Below are 23,941 nucleotides of genomic sequence, written 5' to 3'. Positions count from 1 at the left end.
CATTTTATAAATATCAAATGATATCCAAATTAAAAAAAGATAAACATATAACTATCTCAGTTTAGAGTCCATATTCCTGTTCCCACGACCCTTTTTCTCCCTCAAGGCTGAGGTTTAAACAGAACTTTCAGATACAGGGAACGGAGTTCACAATGTACATGATGTTGATCACTCAGTTCTTCAATCCTAAGGTTAGCCTTTGTGTTTTTCATTATAATTTGAAATTTCTTTGATTTTATTAAAGTCTCACTACAGAAAAAAATTGAAAATGCAACAGATGTAGAGAAGGAAAACCAGAAGAAACACCCCAAATCATCTACTCAGGGGAAACTAGTATTTAATCAGCCAGATTTTAAAATTTTATTTATTTATTTTTTTGAGATGGAGTCTCGCTCTGTACCCAGGCTGGAGTGCAATGGTGCAATCTCAGCTCACTGTAACCGCCTCCCAGGTTCAAGAGATTCTCCTAGGCCGGGCGCGGTGGCTCACGCTTGTAATCCCAGCACTTTGGGAGGCCGAGGCGGTCGGATCACAAGGTCAGGAGATCGAGACCACGGTGAAACCCCGTCTCTACTAAAAAATACAAAAAATTAGCCGGGCGTGGTGGCGGGCGCCTGTAGTCCCAGCTACTCGGAGAGGCTGAGGCAGGAGAATGGCGTGAACCCGGGACGCGGAGCTTGCAGTGAGCCGAGATTGCGCCACTGCACTCCAGCCTGGGCGAAAGAGCAAGACTCCGTCTCAAAAAAAAAAAAAAAAAAAAAGATTCTCCTGCCTCAGCCTCCTGAGTAGCTGGAACTACAGGTGCAAGCCACCAAGCTCAGTTAATTTTTGTATTTTTAAGGCCGGGCGCGGTGGCTCACGCTTATAATCCCGGCACTTTGGGAGGCCGAGGCGGGCGGATCACGAGGTCAGGAGATCGAGACCACGGTGAAACCCCGTCTCTACTAAAAATACAAAAAAATTAGCCGGGCGTGGTGGCGGGCGCCTGTAGTCCCAGCTACTCGGAGAGGCTGAGGCAGGAGAATGGCGTGAACCCGGGAGGCGGAGCTTGCAGTGAGCCGAGATCGCGCCACTGCACTCCAGCCTGGGTGACAGAGCGAGACTCCGTCTCAAAAAAAAAAAAAAAAAATTTTTTTTGTATTTTTAGTAAATATGGGGTTTCACCACATTGCCCAGGCTAGTCTCAAACTTCTGAGCTCAGGACGCTGAGGCAGGAGAATCACTTGAACCCAAGAGGTGTAGGTTGCTTTGAGCCGAGATCACGCCATTGTACTCCAGCCTGGGCAACAACAGTGAAACTCCATCTCAAAAAAAAAAAAACAAAAATAAAAAAAAAACACCTAGGCTCAAGCAATCCTCCCACCTTGGCTTCTCAAATTGCTGGGATTACAAGCATGAGCCACCATGCCTGGCCAATTGTTTTTAACACCAAAACCATAAGTACCCAAAGAAAAAGATAAACTGAACACAACCAAAATTATGAGACCATAACTAACAGAATAAAATAACTGCAAACCATACATTTGATAAAGGACTTGTGTGTAGGACATAAAGTACTATTATAATTCAATAATAAACAGTCAAGTGGCTCAATTTAAATATGAATAGATAGTTCTCCAAATAAAACATACAAATGGCGAAGAGGCACATGAAAAGATGTTAAATACCATTAGCTATTCAAGATACCAGTTTGCCACCCACTAGGAGGCTAAAATTTTTAAGATGGACATTAACAAGTGTTGGCCAGGATGTAGAGAAACTGAACCTTTCATCCATTGGTAGTGGGAATATAAAAGGATGAAGCTGCTTTGGAAAGGTCTGGCAATTGCTCTTAAAGTCAAGCATAGAATTAACATAGGAACCAGTAGTTCCACTTCTTGGTATGTACCCAAGAAGTGTGAAAACACGTCCACACAAAAAGTTCCACATAAATGACTATAGCAGGATTCTTCATAGTAGTTAAAAAATGTGTGTGTGTTGGGGGGTGGTGGTGTACAAATGGTCAATAACTGGAGGATATAGAAAGAAAATGAGCTATATACATAATACATACATTGAAACATTACTCAAGAAAAGTAGTGATATATGCTACAACGGATAAACTTGGAAAAGATTATGCAAAGTGAAAGTCAGTCACAAAGTATCATGTACTATATGATGCCATTGTTTGAAATGTTTGGAATAGGCAAATCCAGAGACAGGAAGTATACTAGTGGTTGCCAAGGGCTGGGGTGAATGGAAGGATTGGGGAATGGCAGCTAAGGAGAACAGGGTTACTTCTTATGGTAATGAAAATGTTCTAAAATTGATTATCATGGTAGATGCACATTGGTGAATGTAATAAAAGCCACTGAATTGTACACTTTGTTTTATTTATTTATTTATTTTTGAGACAAAGTCTCGCTCTGTCGCCCAAGCTGGAGTGCCTGGCTCACTGCAATCTCCACTTCCGGTGTTCAAGCAATTCTCCCTGCCTCAGCCTCCCAAGTAGCTGGGATTACAGGCCCCTGCCACCACGCCTGGCTAATTTTTGTATTTTTAGTAGAGACGGGGGTTTCACCATATTGGTCAGGCTGGTCTCGAACTCCTAAACTCAAGTGATCTGCCCAGCTCGGCCTCCCAAAGTGCTGGGATTACAAGAATGAACCACCATGCCCAGCCTGAATTGTACACTTTAAATGAGTGAATTGTATGGTATACAAATCATATCTCAATGAGACTGGGGAAATCAGTCATCAAAACTCACTGAATAATATACTTGTGATCTGAGTATTTCACAATATGTAAAATTCACTTCAAAAACTAATGACACCTGCACAGCATGTTAAATATAGCTATTAGTGTACTGTGTACTGCAAATTTGCTGAGACAGTACATTTCAAATATCCTCACCATAAGTTATTTAAGGTGATAAATATGTTAGATTAATTTTCCACATTGTATTCATAAAAATGCAATGTTGTTTTGTACCCCATAAATATACGCAACTATTGTTTGTCAATTTACAATAAAAATAAACTTTAAAAATAATTCTGTCATTCAAAATGAATGGGTGTGGTTGGGTGCAGTTGGCTCACACCCGTAACCCCAGCACTTTCGGAGGCTGAGGTGGGCAGACTACTTGAGCTCAGGGCAAAAAAGTGAGACCCCTCTGTCTCTACAAAAAATATATATATGTTTTTTTGAGATGGAGTCTCGCTCTGTTGCCCAGGCTGGAGTGCAGTGGCGTGATCTTGGCTCACTGCAAGCTCTGCCTCCCGGGTTCACGTCATTCTCCTGCCTCAGCCTCTCCGAGTAGCTGGGACTACAGGCGCCCGCCACCACGCCCGGCTAATTTTTTGTATTTTTAGTAGAGACGGGGTTTCACTGTGGTCTCGATCTCCTGACCTCGTGATCCACCCTCCTCGGCCTCCCAAAGTGCTGGGATTACAGGCGTGAGCCACCGCACCCGGCTACAAAAAATATTTAAAAAGCCAGGCATGGTGGCGAGCGTGTGTATTCCCAGCTGCTTGGGAGACTGAGGTGAGAGGATCACTTGAGCCCGGGAGGCGGAGGTTACAGTGAGCTGAGCTTCTACCACTGCACACCAGCCTGGGTGACAGAGTGAGACTCTGGCTCAAAAAAGAGAATAACGGAGGGGGTGGACATATGTGTCTATACTACACATATGTAACTATAGAGATGCTTGTATGTATATAGACTATACCTAGAAGCATACCCACAAAACTATCAAGACTATGCACCTCTGATATGAGACTAAGATTGAAAGAAGGGAGGAACAAGTATACAGGAGAATGCTTACTTTTCCTTTGTACCTTTAATTCCTTTCGAAAATTTAAAACTACTATTAAATGAATTCATTGAATTTCTTTTTACTTAATTATTTATTTGCTTTTTAAGAGACAGGGTCTAGTTCTGTCACCCAAGCTGGAGTGACGTGGCAAGATCATAACTCATTGCAGCCTTGAAATCCTGGGCTCAAGTGATCCTCCCAGCTCAACCTCCGAAAGTGCTGAGACGACACCGTGTGCTACCAGGCCAGGCCCAGATTTCCTTTTAAATCACACTGATTAATCTGCATTTTCTTTGGTAACAAATTAATTTTGATTACACTTTGACATGTTGCCCTTGGATCATCAGTTGTACATAGGATTGTACTATACTTATGCTATTATAATAAGCTAAAAGTTTCACTCAGAGGTAATTTTTGTGTTTGTACATGCCCTGAAGGGCATTTTCTGCTATTTGTTTCCTATCTGGTACATAAACAAATCTTTTTTCTTTTGTTCACAGCTAGGTGGTCCCAGATTGGAGGAGTAGGTTGTCACTGATTAATTGGTTATCTTCTATTTTACTTTATCTCCATTGACTTTCAGAATTGGGCTTCTTTTGTTTGTATTAAGGTCCTGGTAAGATAAAGTTGTGTGGAAGATAAGAGCAGGAAGGGCAAGATAAAGAAGGAATGAAGTCTATGTCACATTCCCTTGGAATTCTATGCCTAGTTAACCTCATTCCCTAATACCTTTTTTTTTTTTTTAAAAAAAACATCCCAGTTACTACAGCCACATTTTATCATACAGTAACCTGACTCCAACTTTCTCAAACCAAACTTAGCCATTTTAACTACACTGTGCAATCGGATATTGATCTAGTTTAAATGAGGGTATAAACTAGATTTCATGAGTGGAGTGACACAAGAAGCCATAGCATTTTTTACTATTACTTAAAAGGTTTCCTCCTTTACTCTTTTTTTTTCTTTTTGAGACGGAGTCTCGCTCTGTCGCCCAGGCTGGAGTGCAGTGGCGCAGTCTCGGCTCACTGCAAGCTCCGCCTCCCGGGTTCACGCCATTCTCCTGCCTCAGCCTCTCCGAGTAGCTGGGACTACAGGCGCCCGCCACCACGCCCGGCTAATTTTTTGTATTTTTAGTAGAGACGGGGTTTCACCGCGGTCTGGATCTCCTGACCTCGTGATCCGCCCGCCTCGGCCTCCCAAAGTGCTGGGATTACAAGCGTGAGCCACCGCGCCCGGCCTTCCTTTACTCTTAAAAACTCAAGTGGTACCATTGCTATGCCCTCTCCACCCCCAGAATTCAAAGCCAGGTATGGTGACTAACGCCTGTAATCCCAATGCCTCAGGAGGATCACTTGAGCCCAGGAGGCTAAGGCTACAGTGAGCCATAATTGTACTACTGCACTCCAGCATGGACAACAGAACAAGACACTCTCTCTTTAAAAAAAGAAGAAAGAGGCCGGGCGCGGTGGCTCACGCTTGTAATCCCAGCACTTTGGGAGGCCGAGGCGGGCGGATCACGAGGTCAGGAGATCGAGACCACGGTGAAACCCTGTCTCTACTAAAAATATAAAAAAAAAAAATCAGCCGGGCGTGGTGGCGGGCGCCTGTAGTCCCAGCTACTCGGAGAGGCTGAGGCAGGAGAATGGCGTGAACCCGGGAGGCGGAGCTTGCAGTGAGCCGAGATTGCGCCACTGCACTCCAGCCTGGGCGGCAGAGCGAGACTCCGCCTCAAAAAAAAAAAAAAGAAGAAAGAAAGAAAGAAAGAAAGAAAGAAAGAAAGAAAGAAAGAAAGAAAGAAAGGAAGAAAGGAAGAAAGGAAGAAAGGAAGAAAGGAAGAAAGAAAGAAAGAAAGAAAGAAAGAAAGAAAGAAAGAAAGAAAGAAAGAAAGAAAGAAAGAAAGAAATTCAAGATGACGTAAAGGTAACATGGTACAAGATAAAACGTTTGGGTTAAAAACAGAGTCCAGGCCGGGCGCGGTGGCTCAAGCCTGTAATCCCAGCACTTTGGGAGGCCGAGGCGGGCGGATCACGAGGTCAGGAGATCGAGTCCATCCTGGCTAACACGGTGAAACCCCGTCTCTACTAAAAATACAAAAAAATTAGCCGGGCGTGTTGGCGGGCGCCTGTAGTCCCAGCTACTCGGGAGGCTGAGGCAGGAGAATGGCGTGAACCCGGGAGGCGGAGCTTGCAGTGAGCCGAGATCGCACCACTGCACTCTAGCCTGGGGGACAGAGCAAGACTCCGTCTCAAAAAAAAAAAAAAAAAAAAAAATAGAGTCCATTGGCCAGGCGCGGTGGCTCATGCCTGTAATCCCAGCACTTTGGGAGGCCGAGGAGGGTGAATCACGTGAGGTTGGGAGTTTCAGAACAGTCTGACCAACATGGTGAAACCCGCTTCTACTAAAAATACAAAATTAGCCAGACATGATGGGGCATGCCTATAGTTCCAGCCACTCAGGAGGCTGAGGCAGGAGAATCACTTGAACCCAGGAGGTGGAGGTTGTAGTGAGTCAAGATCATGCCATTGCACTCCAGCCTAGGCAACAAGAGTGAGACTCCGTCTCAAAATAAAAGAAAAAAAAAAGATCCACAATGGATGCTAAAAACCAATGAGAATTAACAGTATATTGACATAGTCTTAATGTATCTTCTCAGGCTGGGCTTGGTAGGGTGTCCCTGTATCCCCAGCATTTTGGGAGGCTGAGGCAGAAGGATCGCTTGAGGCTGGGAGTTCGAGACCAGCCAGGGCAATGTAACAAGACTCCATGTCTGTAAAAAGTTTAAAAATTGGCCGGGCGCAGTGGCTCACGCCTGTAATCCTAGCACTTTGGGAGGCCGAGGCGGGTGGATCACGAGGTCAGGAGATCGAGACCATCCTGGCTAACACGGTGAAACCCTGTCTCTACTAAAAATACAAAAAAAAAAAATTAGCCAGGCGTGGTGGCGGGCACCTATAGTCCCAGCTACTCGGGAGGCTGAGGCAGGAGAATGGTGTGAACCCGGGAGGCGGAGCTTGCAGTGAGATCGCGCCACTGCACTCCAGCCTGGGCGATAGAGCGAGACTCCGTCTCAAAAAGAAAAAAAAAAAAAAGGCCGGGCGCGTGGCTCACGCCTGTAATCCCAGGACTTTGGGAGGCCCAGGTGGGTGGATCACAAGATCAGGAGATCGAGACCATCCTGGCTAACACAGTGAAATCCCGTCTCTACTAAAAATACAAAAAATTAGCTGGGCGTGGTGGTGGGCACCTGTAGTCCCAGCTGCTCAGGAGGCTGAGGCAGGAGAATGGCATGAACCCGGGAGGCAGAGGTTGCAGTGAGCCGAGATCGCACCACTGCACTCCAGCCTGGGCGACAGAGCAAGACTCCGTCTCAAAAAAAAAAAAAAAAAAAAAAAGTTTAAATATTATCTGGGCATACTTACATGCACCTGTAATACCAGCAATTTGGGAGGCTGAATCGAGAGGATTGTGTGAGCTCAAAAGTTTGAGACTGCAGGGAGCTGTGATTGAGCTACTGCATTCCGGCCAGGGTGAGAGTGAGACCATGTCTCATTTTAAAAAAAAATTCTCAAAAGATTGCTTAATTACAAAATGAAAGACTAACTTAGTACTGGAGAAACCTGGCAGATACACCTTAACCAAGTGATCTGTTAAGGTCATAAATTAACATTATGTGTCTCCAGATACGATGCTGCAGAGATCACAAACTCACTTCTGTGATACTCTTGTGAAAATGCGTAACTTGAATGTAATCATCAGCAAATGCAAAACTCAATTTGAGGGAAATTCTTCAAAATGAGGAAAATTCTTCAAAATGAGGGAAATTCTTCAAAAATAGCTGACCCGTACACTTGGAAAATATCAGATTGAAAGACTAAAGAGATATAGGAACTGAATGCAATGCATAGTGAGCATCTGAATTACAAGGTATTAGGACAATTGGTGACATCTGAGTAGGTTCTGATGAGTAAATTATTATCTGATGAGATAATAGCATTGTATCAATATTAATTCCCTTATCAGTAGATTAAATAATAATAGCATTGTATCAATGTTAATTTCCTTATCAGTACATTAGTACATTAGATAATAATAGCATTGTATCAATTTCATTTCCTTAATTTGATGATTGTACAGTAAGCTAAGTAAGATGTCCTTATTTACAGGAAATACTCTAGTAAGGAGTTTAAAAAACACCATTCTTAGGCCGGGCGTGGTGGCTTATGCCTGTAATCCCAGCACTTTGGGAGGCCAAAGCCGGCGGATCACCTGAGATCGGGAGTTCAAGACCAACCTGACCAACATGGAGAAACCCCATCTCTACTAAAAATACAAAATCAGCCAGGCGTAGGCTTAGTGGCACATGCCTGTAATCCCAGCTACTTGGGAGGCTGAGGCAGGAGAATCACTTGAACCTGGGAGGTGGAGATTATGGTGAGCTGAGATCGCGCCATTGCACTCCAGCCTGGGCAATAAGAGTGAAACTCCGTCTCAAAAAATAAAAAATAAAAAACAGCGTTCTCACCTGGACGCAGTGACTCATGCCTGTAATCCTAGCACTTTGGGAGGCTGAGGCAGGTGGATCACTTGAGGTCAGGAGTTCATGACCAGCCTGGCCAACATGGAGAAACCCCATCTCTGCTAAAAATACAAAAATTAGCCAGGCGTAGTGGTGGATGCCTGCAGTCCCAGCTACTTGGGAAGCTGAGGCAGGAGAATCGCTTGAACCTGGGAGGTGGAGGTTGCAGTGAGCTGAAATCGTGCCACTGCACTCCAGCCTGGGCAACAGAGTGAGACTCCGTCTCAAAAAAAAAAAAAAAAAAAAAAAACACACCATTCTGAAACTTACTCTCAAAGAATTCAGGGTAAAAACTATGTGTGGAGAGAGAGAGAGAAAAAAAGAAACCTCAGGGTAGGGTATAAGGGAATACTGTGTACTATGCCAGGCTGGGTGCAGTGGCTCAAGCCTGTAATCCCAGCACTTCAGGAGGCCCAGGCGGGTGGATCACGAGGTCAGGAGTTTGAGACCAGCCTGGCTAACATGGTGAAACCGTCTCTACTAAAAATACAAAAATTAGCCAGGTGTGGTGGCACACGCCTGTAATCCCAGCTATTCAGGAGGCTGAGGCAAAAGAATTGCTTGAACCTGGGAGACGGAGGTTGCAGTGAGCCGATATCACACCACGTTGGAGTGCCAACATGGGCAAAAAAGTAAAACTCAAAAAAAAAATGCCATAAAAATTTTAAATTTTTTATGAAACACACAAGAAAGAAGTGAGAACGGCTGGGTGTGATGGCTCACGCCTGTAAGCCCAGGAGTTTAGGAGGCCAAGGTGGGTGGATTGCTTGAGCTCAGGAGTTTGAGACCAGCCTGGGCAACATGACAAAACCCTGTCTCTATAAAATATACAAAAATTAGCCAGGTGTGATGGTATCCACCTGTAATCCCAGCTACTTGAGAAGCTCAGGCACGAGAACTGCTTGAACCCGGTAGGTGGAGAATGCAGTGAGCACACCTGTAGTCCCAGCTAGTCAGGTGGCTGAGGCACGGGAATCGCTTGAACCTAAGAGGTGAAGGTTAGGTTGCAGTGAGCTGAGATCATGCCACCGCGCTCCACCCTGGATAACAGAGCAAGACTCTTGTCTCAAAAAATTAAGAAGTGAGGAGACAGGATACTTTTTCATTTCAGAATTTAGCAAATCACATTTCTTGGGCAGTGAATTTGACTGAGTTTTTTGAAAAGTCAGGACAGAAAAATACATTTTTTCCTTTCTCAACTTTTGAAGGAAAACAGTATTTATACTGTTTTTTATTTCTGACTACGAATAGCACATAAATTAATCTTCAGTATTTCCCCCTAGAAATTCTACTGAGCAGAAATTAGCTGTTAGACCTTATAGTATAATTGTATCATTTGTGATAATGCATAGCATCTTAGAAAATGTGGCCCAACTAAATCAGCATGGTCAGCATGGTCCTAAGTTGTTTTAGTGAAGTGATCAAATATCACAGGCTTTAAATAAACCCTGGACAGGTGGATTAAATTTCTTATGAAATGTTCCAATCTTCAGTTCAGCTATTTTACACTATCCATTAAGTGAGAGCATAAACCAGATTTCATGGGTGGAGGGACAAAATTAACATATTGGAATAGCTTCTACTTATCTTAATCAGCAAATAACCTTCAAATAAGGTTCACCAAAATACTTTAACCAGCAATTTTTTTTTTTTTTGAGATGAAGTCTCACTCTTGTTCCCCAGTCTGGAGTGCAATGGCGCAATCTCGGCTCACTGCAACCACTGCCTCCCGGGTTCAAGCAATTCTCCTGCCTCAGCCTCCTGAGTAGCTGGGATTACAGGTGCGCACCACCATGCCCAGCTAATTTTTTGTACTTTAAGTAGAGACAGGGTTTCATCATGTTGGCTAGGCTGGTCTCGAACTCCTGACCTCAGGTTATCCACCCACCTCGGCCTCCCAAAGTGCTAGGGATTACAGGCTGAGCCACTGTGCCCGGCCAGCCAGTAGTGTTTTTGTGGGTGCTTCCCCATTGCTCTATTATATCATTACTTATTTTTTCCATGTTGTTTTTTCAATGAGCCAATGATTAAGGCATTCTTTTATCTTCATTCCCTGAAACCACTGGGGTGGATGCAGCAGATCAATTTAATCTGAGTTTACCCAATTACATTATTTTTTCCAATCTGCTAATCTCCTGTAATTAGGAACTTTGGATAGTCTCCAACAAAGACTCCAACAGTTAAACATAGATTGGACAACCTACCTGAAACTTACTGAGATTTAGTGTCAGTTACCCAAATCAATTGACCTTCAAATCAAAAGATTTTGTTACAAAATGAAACAAGTAGTCTATGCAACCATCATCAAAAAGAAAGACTTTTCTGTAGGTTTGGGTTCTTTTAAATGTAACATGTCAGAGAAAAGTTAATCAAATTAAAATAAATGTATTAAATATGTATCTTGATTTGCCATAGCAATTAATTACAGAGACTATCAAGGCTGGACCAATGCTTTGAGGAAGTTGTTTTTCCTTTACACCAAGATGCCATTACACAATTTTGTAGTTCTGACTTAACTGACTAAAGTTAAGCTATAATGTGTATGAATTCAATTATTCATTAAAAAGATAAATGTATTGAGTTGTAAACACAAGGTATTCTGTTAGACACTATGGAGAACAAAAAGGTGAATACTACTCTACCCTTAAAGGATTTGTAACAATTAATAAAAGCAGCCAGGCATGGTGGGTCATGCCTGTAATTCCAGCACTTTGGGAGTCTGAAGTGGGCAGATCGGTTGAGCTCAAGAGTTCGAGACCAGCCTGGGCAACATGGTGTAAACCCGTCTCTATGAAAAACACAAAATTAGCTGGGCGTGGTGGTGTGTACCTGTAGTCCCAGCTACTTGGGGGACTGAGGTGGGAGTATCGCTTGAGCCTGAGAGGTGAGGCTACAGTGAGCCGAGATCTCACCACTGCACTATGGCCTGGGTGACAAAGTGAGACTCTATCTCATAAACAGAACAAAAACAAAAAAACCCCACACATATAGAATAATAAATGCAAATAAAAACTTAAGCAAATTAATAGACTATAAAGGACTTTATTTTATTTTTTAGTTTTCAAACTGGATCTCAACATGTTTTGCCCAGGCTGGTCTCAAGCTCTGGGGAACAGTGGATTCTCCAAACTTAGCCTCCCACACTGCTGGGATTATAGAATTGGGTCCTAGTACCTGCTGATCACATTAAAACAAAATGATTGACAGGGCCCGGTGGCTCATGCTGGTAATCTCACCACTTTGGGAGGCTGAGGCTGGTGGATCACCTGAGGTCAGGAGTTCGAGACTAGCCTGGCCAACATGGTGAAACCTCGTCTATACCAAAAATACAAAAATTAGCTGGGTGTGGTGGTGTGCACCTGTCATCCCAGCTAGTCAGGAGGCTGAGTCAGGAGAATCACTTGAACCCAGGAAGCAGAAGTTGCAGTGAGCCAAGATCGAGCCACTGTACTTCAGCCTGGGTGACAGAGTGAGACACTGTCAAATAAAAAAAAAAAAAAGAAAACAACAAGATATGCCTCATACATCGTAAGTAAATTAAAAAAGAAGTGACATTTTTTTTTTTTTTTTCTTGAGACGGAGTCTCGCTCTGTCGCCCAGGCTGGAGTGCAGTGGCGCAATCTCGGCTCACTGCAAGCTCCGCCTCTCGGGTTCACGCCATTCTCCTGCCTCAGCCTCTCCGAGTAGCTGGGACTACAGGCGCCCGCCGCCACGCCCGGCTAATTTTTTTTTTTTGTATTTTTTTTTAGTAGAGACGGGGTTTCACCGTGGTCTCGATCTCCTGACCTCGTGATCCGCCCGCCTCGGCCTCCCAAAGTGCTGGGATTACAGGCGTGAGCCACCGCGCCCGGCCCAAGAAGTGACATTTTTAAAAGGAATGAAAAGCTTCTGTTGAATATAGGCTTATATTTCTCAATAAGGCTATCAAGTGAATATACCAAGAGGAAATAATATTCTTTTCTTTTCCCCTCCCTCCCTTCCTTTCTTCCTTCCTTCCTTCCTTTCTCCCCTCCCTCCACCCCCCCACCCCCCAAGCTACTCAAGGAGACTGAGGCAGGAGAATCACTTGAACCCGGGAGGCAGAGGTTGCAGTGAGCCGAGATGGCACCATTACACTCCAGCCTGGGCAACAGAGCGAGACTCCCTCTCAAAAAAAAAGAAAAGAAAAGAAAAGGAAAGAAAGAGAAGAAAGAAAGAAAGAAAGAAAGAAAGAAAGAAAGAAAGAAAGAAAGAAAGAAAGAAAGAAAGAAAGAAAGGGAAGAAAGGGAAGGAAGGAAGGAAGGAAGGAAGGAAGGAAGGAAGGAAGGAAGGAAGGAAGGAAGGGTGGACAATTGGCCTAGGCTGGAGTGCAATGGCATGATTACAACTCACTGCAGCCCGGAACTCCCAAGCTCAAATGATCCTCCCACCCTAGCCTCTTGAGTAGGTGGAATGACAGTCATAAGCCACTATGCCCAACCCACTTATTTTTTTCTTGAACAGATGGAGTCTTGCTATGTTGCCCAGGCTGGAGTACAGTGGTTTTTCACAGGAGCTCTCATAGCATACCACAGTCTTGAGTTCCATAGTTCAAGCAATCCTCTTGCTTTAGCCTTCTGAGTAGCTAGGACTACATGAGTGTGCTACTGCACCTGGCTGAAATCCACATTTTTTGGAAAGGTCACTTTTTTTTTTTTTTTTGAGAAGGAGTCTCGCTCTGTTGCCCAGGCTAGAGTGCAGTGACATAATCTCAGCTCACTGCAGACTCCGCATCCTGAGGTCAAGTGATTCTCCTACCTCAGCCCCCTGAGTAGCTGGGATTACAGGTGCCCGCCACCATGCCTGGCTAATTTTTGTGTTTAGCAGAGACGGGGTTTCACCATGCTGGCCAGGCTTGTCTCGAACTCCTGACCGCATGATCCACCGCCTTTGGCCTCCCAAAGTGCTGGGATTACAGGCATGAGCCACTGCGCCCAGCCTAGTTCACTTAATATTTTTATGAACATAAATTACACCTTTACTTGTAATTACAATCACTATTTAAAAATTACTAGCTGGGCAAGGTAGCTCATGCCTGTAGTGCTAGTACTTTGGGTTTGCTTGAGCCCAAGAGTTTGAGACCAGCCTGGGTAACATGGCAAAACCTCATCTCTACAAAAAATATAAAAATTAGGCAGGTTTGGTGGTGCACATCTATGGTCCCAGCTATTTGGGAGGCTGAAGTAAAAGATCAATTGATCCAGGAGGTCAAGGCTTCAGTGAGCCATGATCACACCACTACACTCTAGCCTGGGTGACCGAGGAAGACCTTGTCAAAAAAAAGTAGAAACAAAAAAACCACAGTATGCCAAGCGGTTCTAAACATTTAACATATTTTGTGTGTGTGTGTGTGTTTTTATCTTTTGAGAAGAAATCTCCCTCTGTCACCCAGGGTGGAGTGCAGTGGGCGATCTCAACTCACTGCAACCTCTGCCCCCTGGGTTCAAGCAATTCTCCCACCTCAGCTTCCCGAGTAGCTGAGACTACAGGCAACCACCACCACACCTGGCTAATTTTTGTTATTTCCCTTTTTTTAGTAAAGATGGGGTTTCACCATGTTGGCCAGGCTGGTTGAGCTCCTGATCTCAAGTGATCCACCGCCTCGGCCTCACAAAGTACTGGGATTACAGGCATAAGTCACCATGCCTGGCCTTTTTTTTGTTGTTTTTTGAGACAGAGTCTCGCACTGTCACCCAGGCTGGAGTGCAGTGGCGCAATACCAGCTCACTGCAAGCTCCACCTCCTGGGTTCACATCATTCTCTTGCATCAGCCTCTCAACTAGCTGGGACTACAGGCGCCCGCCACCAAGCCTGGCTAATTTTTTGTATTTTTAGTAGAGATGGGGTATCACTCTGTTAGCCAGGATGATCTCGATCTCCTGACCTCGTGATCCTCCTGTCTCGGCCTCCCACAGTGCTGTGATTATAAGGGTGAGCCACCGCGCCCTGCCTTATTTTTTATAAATATATAGAGATATAGTTTTGTCATGTTGCCCAGGCTGGTCTCAAACTCCTGAGCTCAGGCAACCCACCAGCCTTAGCCTCCCAAAGTGCTGAGATTACAGGTATGAGCCGCTGTGCCCTGCCTAACATATTTTAAATAATTCACTCAACTCCCAAATAATCCTATGATATGGTGTATATGTATATAAAATATTTAAAAATAAATAAATGAAATATTTTGAAATGCTCTCACACACTATATATATATATAAAATAACCAAACTCCTAGAATAAGTTTATTATTTAATATCTGATTTCCTAGAATTATGAAAATAATCTATTCTTTAATCAAATTCATGTGACATCACTAAATTTTACACATAGATGACAAAAACTTCAGAAGTACAGAAAAGGAGTTACTATTTAAAACTTTGGGTCAACACTTGAGGAGGCTAAGGCAGGAGGATTGCTTAAGCCCAGAAGTTCAAGATCACCCTGGGCAACACAGGGAAACCTGGTCTCTGCAAAAAATTTTAAAAATAGTCAGGCTTGGCCGGGGGCAGTGGCTCATGCCTGTAATCCCAGCACTTTGGGAGGCCAAGGAGGGTGGATCACCTGAGGTCAGGAGTTCAAGACCAGCCTGACCAACATGGAGAAACCCCGTCTCTACTAAAAATACAAAATTAGCCAGGTGTGGTGGCACATGCCTGTAATCCCAGCTACTAGGGAGGGTGAGGCAGGAGAATCACTTGAACCCAGGAGGCAGAGGTTGCAGTGAGCCAAGATCACGACACTGCACTCCAGCCTGGGCAACAAGAGCAAAACTCCATCTCAAAAAAAAAAAAATTTAGTGGCCGGGTGCGGTGGCCCATGCCTGTAATCCCAGCACTTTGGGAGGCCGAGGCGGGCGGATCACAAGGTCAGGATATCGAGACCATCCTGGCTAACATAGTGAAACCCAGTCTCTACTAAAAATACAAAAAAAATTAGCCGGGCGAGGTGGCGGGCGCCTGTAGTCCCAGCTACTCGGGAGGCTGAGGCAGGGGAATGGCGTGAACCCCGGGGGGCAGAGCCTGCAGTGAGCCACGCCACTGCACTCCAGCCTGGGCGACAGTGAGACTCTGTCTCAAAAAAAAAAAAAAAAAAATTAGTCAGGCTTGGTGGCACACACTTGTCATCCTAGGTACTCAGGAGACTGAGATGGGAAGATCACATGAGCCCAGTAGGTTTCGGCTGCAGTGAGCAGAGCCACTGCACTCCAGCCTGGGTGACAGAGTGAGACCCTGTCATAAAAACATATAAACAAATGGCCGGGTGTGGTAGCTCACGCCTGTAATCCCAGCACTTTGGGAGGCCAAGGCGGGTGGATCACGAGGTCAGGAGATCAAGACCATCCTGGCTAACACGGTGAAACCCCGTCTCTACTAAATATACAAAAAATTAGCTGGGCGTAGTGGCGGGTGCCTATATTCTCAGCTACCTGGGAGGCTGAGGCAGGAGAATGGCGTGGACCCAGGGGGTGGAGCTTGCAATGAGCCCAGATCACGCCACTGCACTCCAGCCTGGGCAACAGAGCGAGACTCCGTCTCAAAAAAAAAAAAAAAAAAAAACAACACCATATAAACAAACAAAACTATGGGCCAGGAATGGTTGCTCATGCCTGTAATCCCAACACTTTTGGAGGCCAAGGCAGGAGGATTGCTTGAATCCAAGAGTTTGAGACCACCCTGGGCAACATTTGAGACTCCTCCTTTATATTAAAAAAATTTTTTTTAATTAAAAAATAAGTATGGCCGGGCATGTTGGCGCATGCCTGTAATCCCAACACATTGGGAGGCCAAGGTAGGCAGATCACCTGAGGTCAGGAGTTGGCGGCCAGCCTGGCCAACATGGTGAAACGCTGTCTCTACTAAAACTACAAAAAATTAGCTGGGCTTGGAGGCACACACCTTTAGTCCCAGCTACTCAGGAGGCTGAGGTAGGAGATTCGCTTGAACCCAGGAGGCAGAGGTTGCAGTGAGCCAAGATCGCACCACTGCACTCCTGCCTGAGTGACAAACCAAGACTCCATCTCAAAAATAAATAAATAAATAGGCTGGGTGGCTCATGCCTGTAATCCCAGCACTTAGGGAGGCCAAGGCGGGTGGATCACGAGGTCAGGAGTTCGAGACCAGCCTGGCTAAGATGGTGAAACCCCATCTCTACTGAAAATAAAGAAAATTAGCTGGGCGTGGTGGCAGACGCCTGTAATCCCAGTTACTCAGGAGATTGAGGTAGGAGAATCGCTTGAACCTGGGAGATGGAGGTTGCAGTGAGCTGAGATCACACCACTGCACTCCAGCCTGGGCTACAGAGTGAGACTCCATCTCAATAAATAAATAAATAAATAAATAAATAGGACACTGTCGGCTTGGCACGGTGGCTCATGCCTATAATCCCAGCACTTTGTGAGGCCAAGGAGGGCGGATCATGAGGTCAAGAGATTGAGACCATCCTGGCCAACATGGTGAAACCCCAGTCTCTACTAAAAATACAAAAATTAGCTGGGTGTGGTGGTATGCACCTGTAGTCCCAGCTGCTCCGGAGGCTGAGGCAGGAGAACTGCTTGAACCCAGGAGATGGAGGCTGCAGTGAGCTGAGACTGTGCCACTGTGCTCCAGCCTAGTTACAGAATGAGACTCTGTCCAAAAAGAAAAATGACACTGTTACCTCTGTTACCCACATTCTCTTGCATAGGCCATTTTGGTTGGCAAACCTTACCATCAAATCTTTGAAAATGTAATATATATATTTATATTTATATATATAAACTTATATGTATTTATATATTCTATATATAGAGAGAATATATATATTCATATATATATGAATGACATTGCAAGACATTCCGTTATTAAAAATATTTTACTTAAAAATGAATTAAGAAGGCCAGGTGCAGTGGTGCATGCCTGTACTTTGGGAGCCTGAGGAGAATGGATCGCTTTGAGCTCAAAGTTCTAGACCAGCCTGGCAAAACCTTGTCTCTACAAAAAATACAAAAATTAGCTGGGCGTGGTGGTGTGTGCCTGTGATCCCAGCTATTTGGGAGGCTGAGGCTACAGAATCTCTTGAATCCGGGAGGCAAAGGTTGCAATGAACCAAGATTGCGCCACCCCACACCAGCCTGGGCAACAGAGTGAGACCTGTCTCAAAAAAAAAAAAAAAAATACTTAAGATCCAAACAAAACTTAAATAAAGTTATTAGTTGGCTCTTTTCATCTGACTCGTGAGATTATATTCTAGTCAGTAAATGGAGAGCTATACAGTAAAGAAAGTACAACTCAGAAACAGTATGAATCCGGCACTATCAAAACACAAACATGTACCAGATGAGCCTAAGCACTCAAGATACAAGGCATATGTTCTTTTGTGGACTAGGAAGAATTCAAGTCTTTTTTTTTTTTTCCTTTAATAGCCTGAATGAAATTTTCCTTAAACCCGTCCAACTCCATTTGGCTTTTATTCACTTTGATTCTCTGTTTGGGATCATTCCTAGAAATCATAGAATGGACATGAGTCTTGAGTCACTGGAAATATACATGCTCCAGTGATAAACGAATGCCTGTGTATGAGCTGGTTTAGTGAGAACTCAGCCCTGAAATCCAGTCTGATCTCTGGGCAAAATGCTGTATTACAGTTTCTGGGTATACCAACCAGAAGCCCATGTGTCTTTGATTGTGGGAATAAACACTGATGGGTGAGCACACGTCCTTAACAGTTTTTGCCAGTTTATGACAAAATGAGTTCAATAAAGAACATGTTTTGTCATAAAACTAAATTATTAAATTTCTATGACCTTCCTGTGTTCTGATATTATCTTCTTCCCATTTTTAAAAATTAAAGCTGGTATTCCCTTGTGAATATTTTCGACACCCACTCTGAATTTTTTCCTCACTGGCCCATTAAATCCAGAAGTCTGGGATTAGTTGCCTGGGACTATAATAAGGAACTATCAAAATGACACGGTTTTTTTTCTTGTTTTTGTTTTGTTTTTGTTTTTGTTTTTTCCCCTGAAGAATGGTCAAGCTTAGTATTTGATCTAGTACTTATATTTGCAACATGTTGCTACAAGTAATAGAATGTTGCATTATAACCCTCTGTTTAAAAACTCTAAAGAAATTACTTTAACAATGATTTATTTTACTAACTGAAACAAAGTTATAGACAAATAAGCAGAAGAAAATCATTAGCAACTATGTTATCTTTCATTTGTAGGGTTTTTTGTTTGTTTGTTTGAGAGGGTGTCTCCCTCTGTAGCCCAGGCTGGAGTGCAGAGGCACAATCTTGGCTGACTGCTACCTCCGCCTTCCAGGTTCAAGCGATTCTCCTGCCTCAGCCTCCCAATTAGCTGCGATTACAGGCACCTGCCACCACACGTGGCGAATATTTGTATTTTTAGTAGAGATAGGGTTTCACCATGTTGGCCAGGGTGGTCTTGAACTCCTGACCTCAAGTGATCCATTCGGCCTCTCAAAGTGCTGGGATTACAGACACGAGCCACTGAACCTGGCCTATTTATAGCTTAATAGAATTTTAAAATAAACAATGTAACTCAATTGTATCTAATTTAGTAATTTTAGCAGGGAAGGGTGGCTGTTATCCTAGCTACTCAGGAGAATGAGAAAGGACAATAGTTTCAGCTCAGGAGTTGAAAACCAGCCTGGGCAGCACAGCAAGACCTCAGCTCAACAAACAAACAACAAACAACAAACAAACATAACCAGAGTATAATTTAGTCCTTTTAAATCAGCACTGGTCTAGGATATATAAATATAATTTATGGGCTAGGCATTGTTGCTCATGCCTGTAATCCCAGCATTTTGGGAGGCTGCAGTGGGCAGATCACTTGAGGCCAGGAGTTTGAGACCAGCCCGGCCAGCATGGCAAAACCTCGTCTCTACTAAACATACAAAAAAATTAGCTGGGCGTAGTGGCACATGTGTGTAATCCCAGTTACTTAGTAGGCTGAGGCAAGAGAATCATTTGAACCCAGGTGGCGGAGGTTGCAGTGAGCCAAGACTGCACCACAGCACTCCAGCCTTAGTGACAGAGTGAGACTCTGTCTCAAATAAATAAGTAAATAAATTCAATAAAAACAATTTATAAATGATGGGAATGTTAAGTAACTTTCCCTAGATGATGTTTTCCTTCATCATCTCGGCAATTTTTGCTTGTTTCCTCACTGTAACCTCCGCCTCCCAGATTCAAGCAATTCTCCTACCTCAGCCTCCCGAGTAGCTGGGATTACAGGCATGCACCACCACGCCTGGCTAATTTTGTATTTTTAGTAGAGATGGGGGTTTCTCTGTGTTGGTCAGGCTGGTCTCGAACACCCAACCTCAGGTGATCTGCGCGCCTCGGCCTCCCAACGTGTTGGGATTACAGGCCTCAGCCACTCGCCTGGCCCCACTTGTTCTTTATCAGCATCATCAAGGAATGAAGGAAAAGAGAAGAGCAAGTCAGTGCTGAACCCTGCAGGAAGATCCCTCAGTTTTCATTTTGCCTTTTTAAAATCATCCTCTGGAGACACTCTCCTGGTTTAATATCCACTGACATTTCTTTATATTTGTTCACCCAGCTCTTCCAAATACTACTCTGATGATATTTTATAATTCAATAGTTAGAAAATATTCCTTACCAGCCAAAAAGACTATCTAATTACAGAATGTATAAATGCATCCCCTCGAGGATGCTCATGCTTATTTGGAAATAATTTTAGATTTACAGATGAGTTGCAAAAATAGTATAGAGTTCTTATGCACTCTTCAGCCATCTTTGCCTAATGTTACCATCTTAGGTAATCATGGTTCTAGTACTATTGTTCACCCTACCATACCACCCCTGTGGTCACTAGTCATGCTCAGTATGTTGTTTTCCCTTCCAGGCCTACATTCCACCTTCCATAACCCTCTTACACATCCCAGAAGGCTAACCAGCGTGTACTGCATCAGAGGTCTCCCCTTTCACTCTGGCTCCCCATTGGGATCAACCAATCAAAGCAGCAGGAGACTGGAGAGCAGGGCATTTATCCCACACCCACCCCACACTTGTCTCCTTGCAAGAGCATCTCTTTACCAAAGGCTCCAGCCCATGCTTCCTCTACTCAGCTGTAGCTACATCACCTGGTTCCCACTCACCATCCCCCTTCAGGCCTAGGATTAGTAATGGCTCTGCCTTCATTAGATATGGATTTCTTCACCATCCTTAGTTCTTTCCTTAACCCTCCCCACACCATTTAAAGTAATTCCTTTATTAAACTCTGTTCAAACCAATTGACTGTGCTGTCTGATTTTCTCCAGGGACAACAACTAACAATCTAACAAAATTAATATTATCTTAAAATCGACTTTCTTAAAGGGAGTATCCACTCCTACTCACCTGCCCCCACCACATACACACAAAATAAAAGTTATTTACACAAATGTTTCTTCCAAGAGGAATTCCAAACCACGTCACTCAAAAGGCCAAGTTCATGATTCAAGGACTGGAATTAGACCACACCTCTACCTAGATCAAGAGTCAAGGAAATGCTTGTGTTTCCAATAATAACATTGCTAACAAGATGTCATCTATATATGAAAATAACTAGTGATCACCAATAGGCTTGAATAGGAAGTTGATGCTGAGCTACCCTCACCCACCACTGGTGCACCATTAGCTGATACCCATTCTGGCCTTTAGAGTGCTTTGGCCAGAACTGTCATTTCAGCTACAGGAAGAATCTCTAATCAGGATTTAGATCACTATCTAGTTTTTAATTTTGAAGTACAATAGAATGAATATAGGTATAAATATGGATAATAGTGTTTTTTTTTTGGGGGGGAGAGACAAGATCTCATTCTGTTCCTGAGGCTGGAGTGCATATAGCTCATGTGATTATAGCTCATTGCAGCCTCCAACTCCTAGGCTCAAGCGATCCTCCCTCCTCAGCCTCCTGAGTAGCTAGGACTAGAAGTGCACACCATCGCACCCAGCTAATTTTTAAATTTTTCATACAGACAGGATTTTGCTAGGTTTTGCAGGCTGGTCTCAAACTGCTGGCCTCAGGCAATCCTCCCACCTTGGCCTCCCAAAGTTCTGGGATTACACAGATGAGTCATCATACCTGGTAGATAATAGGTATGTTTTTAAGAGGAGAGGGATATAAGACATTCCAGCCAATTTCAGCCCGGCAACTGGATTCAATAGTTGTCAGGTTCAGGTCAGTGTAGGATGAAACAAGTCTCAAATTCTATACCCAACTTCTTGAATCAGGTTCTTCACGTATCTAACTACTTTCTAATAGATGATGAAAATGAAAAGTCAATCAGGATATCTGCAGCATCCACCCTGACAAAGAGTAAATGATCCAGGAGATTTCAACATCTAAGAGGATAACGTCAAAGAAAGCAGACTAAATTTCTGGAATGACGCCAAATGTAAAGACAGCAAATTATGATGGAAGACCAAATCGTAACCTGTGAGATTCCCATCACTGGTCCCCCAGGTAGCATGCTCCTAGAATGTTGAAGTCCTCACTCATGAAACCTCAAGCTGACAGTTGTATTCCTCTCCCACTCTCCCTCCCAAACACAGGTTTCATTTTCTTATGTCTCCTATAGGATTATATAATATTCTACATTTGCTCTATGAATTTTATACACATCAAGCTAAAATCTGAAAGTTTTTTTTAGCATTTCTACTGTGAAGCAAAGAAACAAAGCTTTCTTTGGATGAGAAAAAAAATTATGTCTAACAGAAAATGTGGAAAACCATTTTTAAACGCCAACATCAGAAATTTTTTTTCCTTTTAGAGTATTTTCCTGCTCTTGTACAATAATTGCTAACTATAGAGGAACATGAGCAACAATTTGTTTCTGCTTGCTGTTGCAGATGAAATGTGGCCACCCACAGGCACTTTTATTCTTTTTCTTTTAAGTCAGAGTCCACTACCATGATTCCAAAAAGCAACACATGGCATATTTACTTTTTAAATTTATTTCAGGTGACAGGACACTCACAATCTAACAAGATAAACATAGAATTAAATTGCATTCCCAAAGTCCAATTCTACTTCCTAGCCAAGGCAGGGGAAGACATAGATACTAGGTTTGGTCTATATTAGTTTCTCCACATAGTCTATCCCTTTCTCCTGCTAACCCCCATCACAACCCCCACAAATGAGAGCCATTTTTAAGAGTAAGACTAAATCTATTTCTCACAAAATGCCTGAGATGGATATAGCCAACACAGAAAGTATAGAAGGAGCTTTTAATGATAAACTTCTATCTTTGTTGGAAGGAAAAGGAATAAATGGGGGTTGATGGATCAACACAAAGAAGAAAAACAGAAAAGGGTTTAATTTACCTTGAGAATAACCATGATTCTATTTGTCCAGGCCCAGTGAAAATTTGTGTCAAGCAAGTTCATTCATTTCACAGTGCCTAGCACATTGCTGACTGTGTGGTAAATATTAAATAAATACTTGTTGGTTGATGTAACAGGTACATGAAAACGCTGTATATACACAGGAAGCAGAAACTCAATGTGGTCAGGCAAATTTGAAAGCAGGGCAAGGTTTGGTTCTCCGTGTCAATATTTTCAAGTTACACACTCGGGCAACAAATGAAATAAAATTCTGCCACATTCATAGTTCAACATGTTGTTCCTCTTTGAGTGCTAAAACTTTATATGTAAAAAAGGAAAGCTAGGATTAGGTAAAACTATTTTAAATTAAATGTACACAAAATGTGTACAAGTCATTTTATTGCTTAGTATTTCTTCATGACTTTAAAAGGTGGCTTGCAAAGGTTGCTTGCATTTGTAATAGCAATACACCACTTAAAATCTTAAACACATAAGCACCTATTTGCTAGACTAAAGCTAGCCTTGAACTTTTAGTGATGCCATATGCTTTTAAATTAACCCTTCTAAATACTGTACAAATCTCATCACACAGACTGTGAGCTTATAACTGAATTAGGTTACTTACTACTAAATACTCATCAGGCAAACTATAGAAAATAAAGAAAACATGCATATTCTTACGGCTCCATGAAAGCCAAAATTAAAGATGATATTATGAGAATTTGAGATTAAACACTATAATTTGGCTGTAAGATCTCCATGACTTACATATTAAATTTAATTAAAATCTCTAAGGACCTTTTTCTTTGGAAAAGAATCATACATTTTAAAATAGTCTTTAATGGACAGTCTATTAAAATCACAATGGATCATAGCTGTCAACTTCAAATAGTGCCTTTCTTCTAAAGGGCTTAAGTTTACACACTGGTGCAACACCACAAATGCAGATGCTACAAAGGGAGCTATAAAGAAAAACAAATTTTATTCACAGCACTCTGCATACAAACTTTTCTTTCTGTAGACTTGTGTGGAGTTGAAAATAAAGGATGCTAATATGCACATTATGCAGCACATCAAAAAAAAGAGAGAGAAAACACTTTAGTTGAGTGGAAATTCATCCATCTACTGAAAATCTGGGAGAATTCACATATGCTATACTCCAAATATACCCAAGTGCAGAAAAATACTATATGAAATGGAAAAATAATGAAATATTATTTAATCAA

At 43.0% G+C, this 23,941-nt stretch overlaps 1 protein-coding gene across 7 annotated transcripts in view; it reads right to left on the bottom strand.

Annotated features, from left to right (window-relative positions):
• The window catches only part of TET1 (tet methylcytosine dioxygenase 1), a 147,265-nt gene that overhangs the window by 77,552 nt on the left and 45,772 nt on the right, over nucleotides 1–23,941 (bottom strand). The window lies entirely within an intron of this gene.

Source organism: Symphalangus syndactylus, chromosome 4 (assembly GCF_028878055.3).
Source record: "Symphalangus syndactylus isolate Jambi chromosome 4, NHGRI_mSymSyn1-v2.1_pri, whole genome shotgun sequence".
In the NCBI taxonomy this organism is placed as follows: Eukaryota; Metazoa; Chordata; class Mammalia; order Primates; family Hylobatidae; genus Symphalangus; species Symphalangus syndactylus.
Note: the sequence above shows the minus strand (reverse complement) of the source record. Positions and strands in the feature narration are given on the sequence as shown.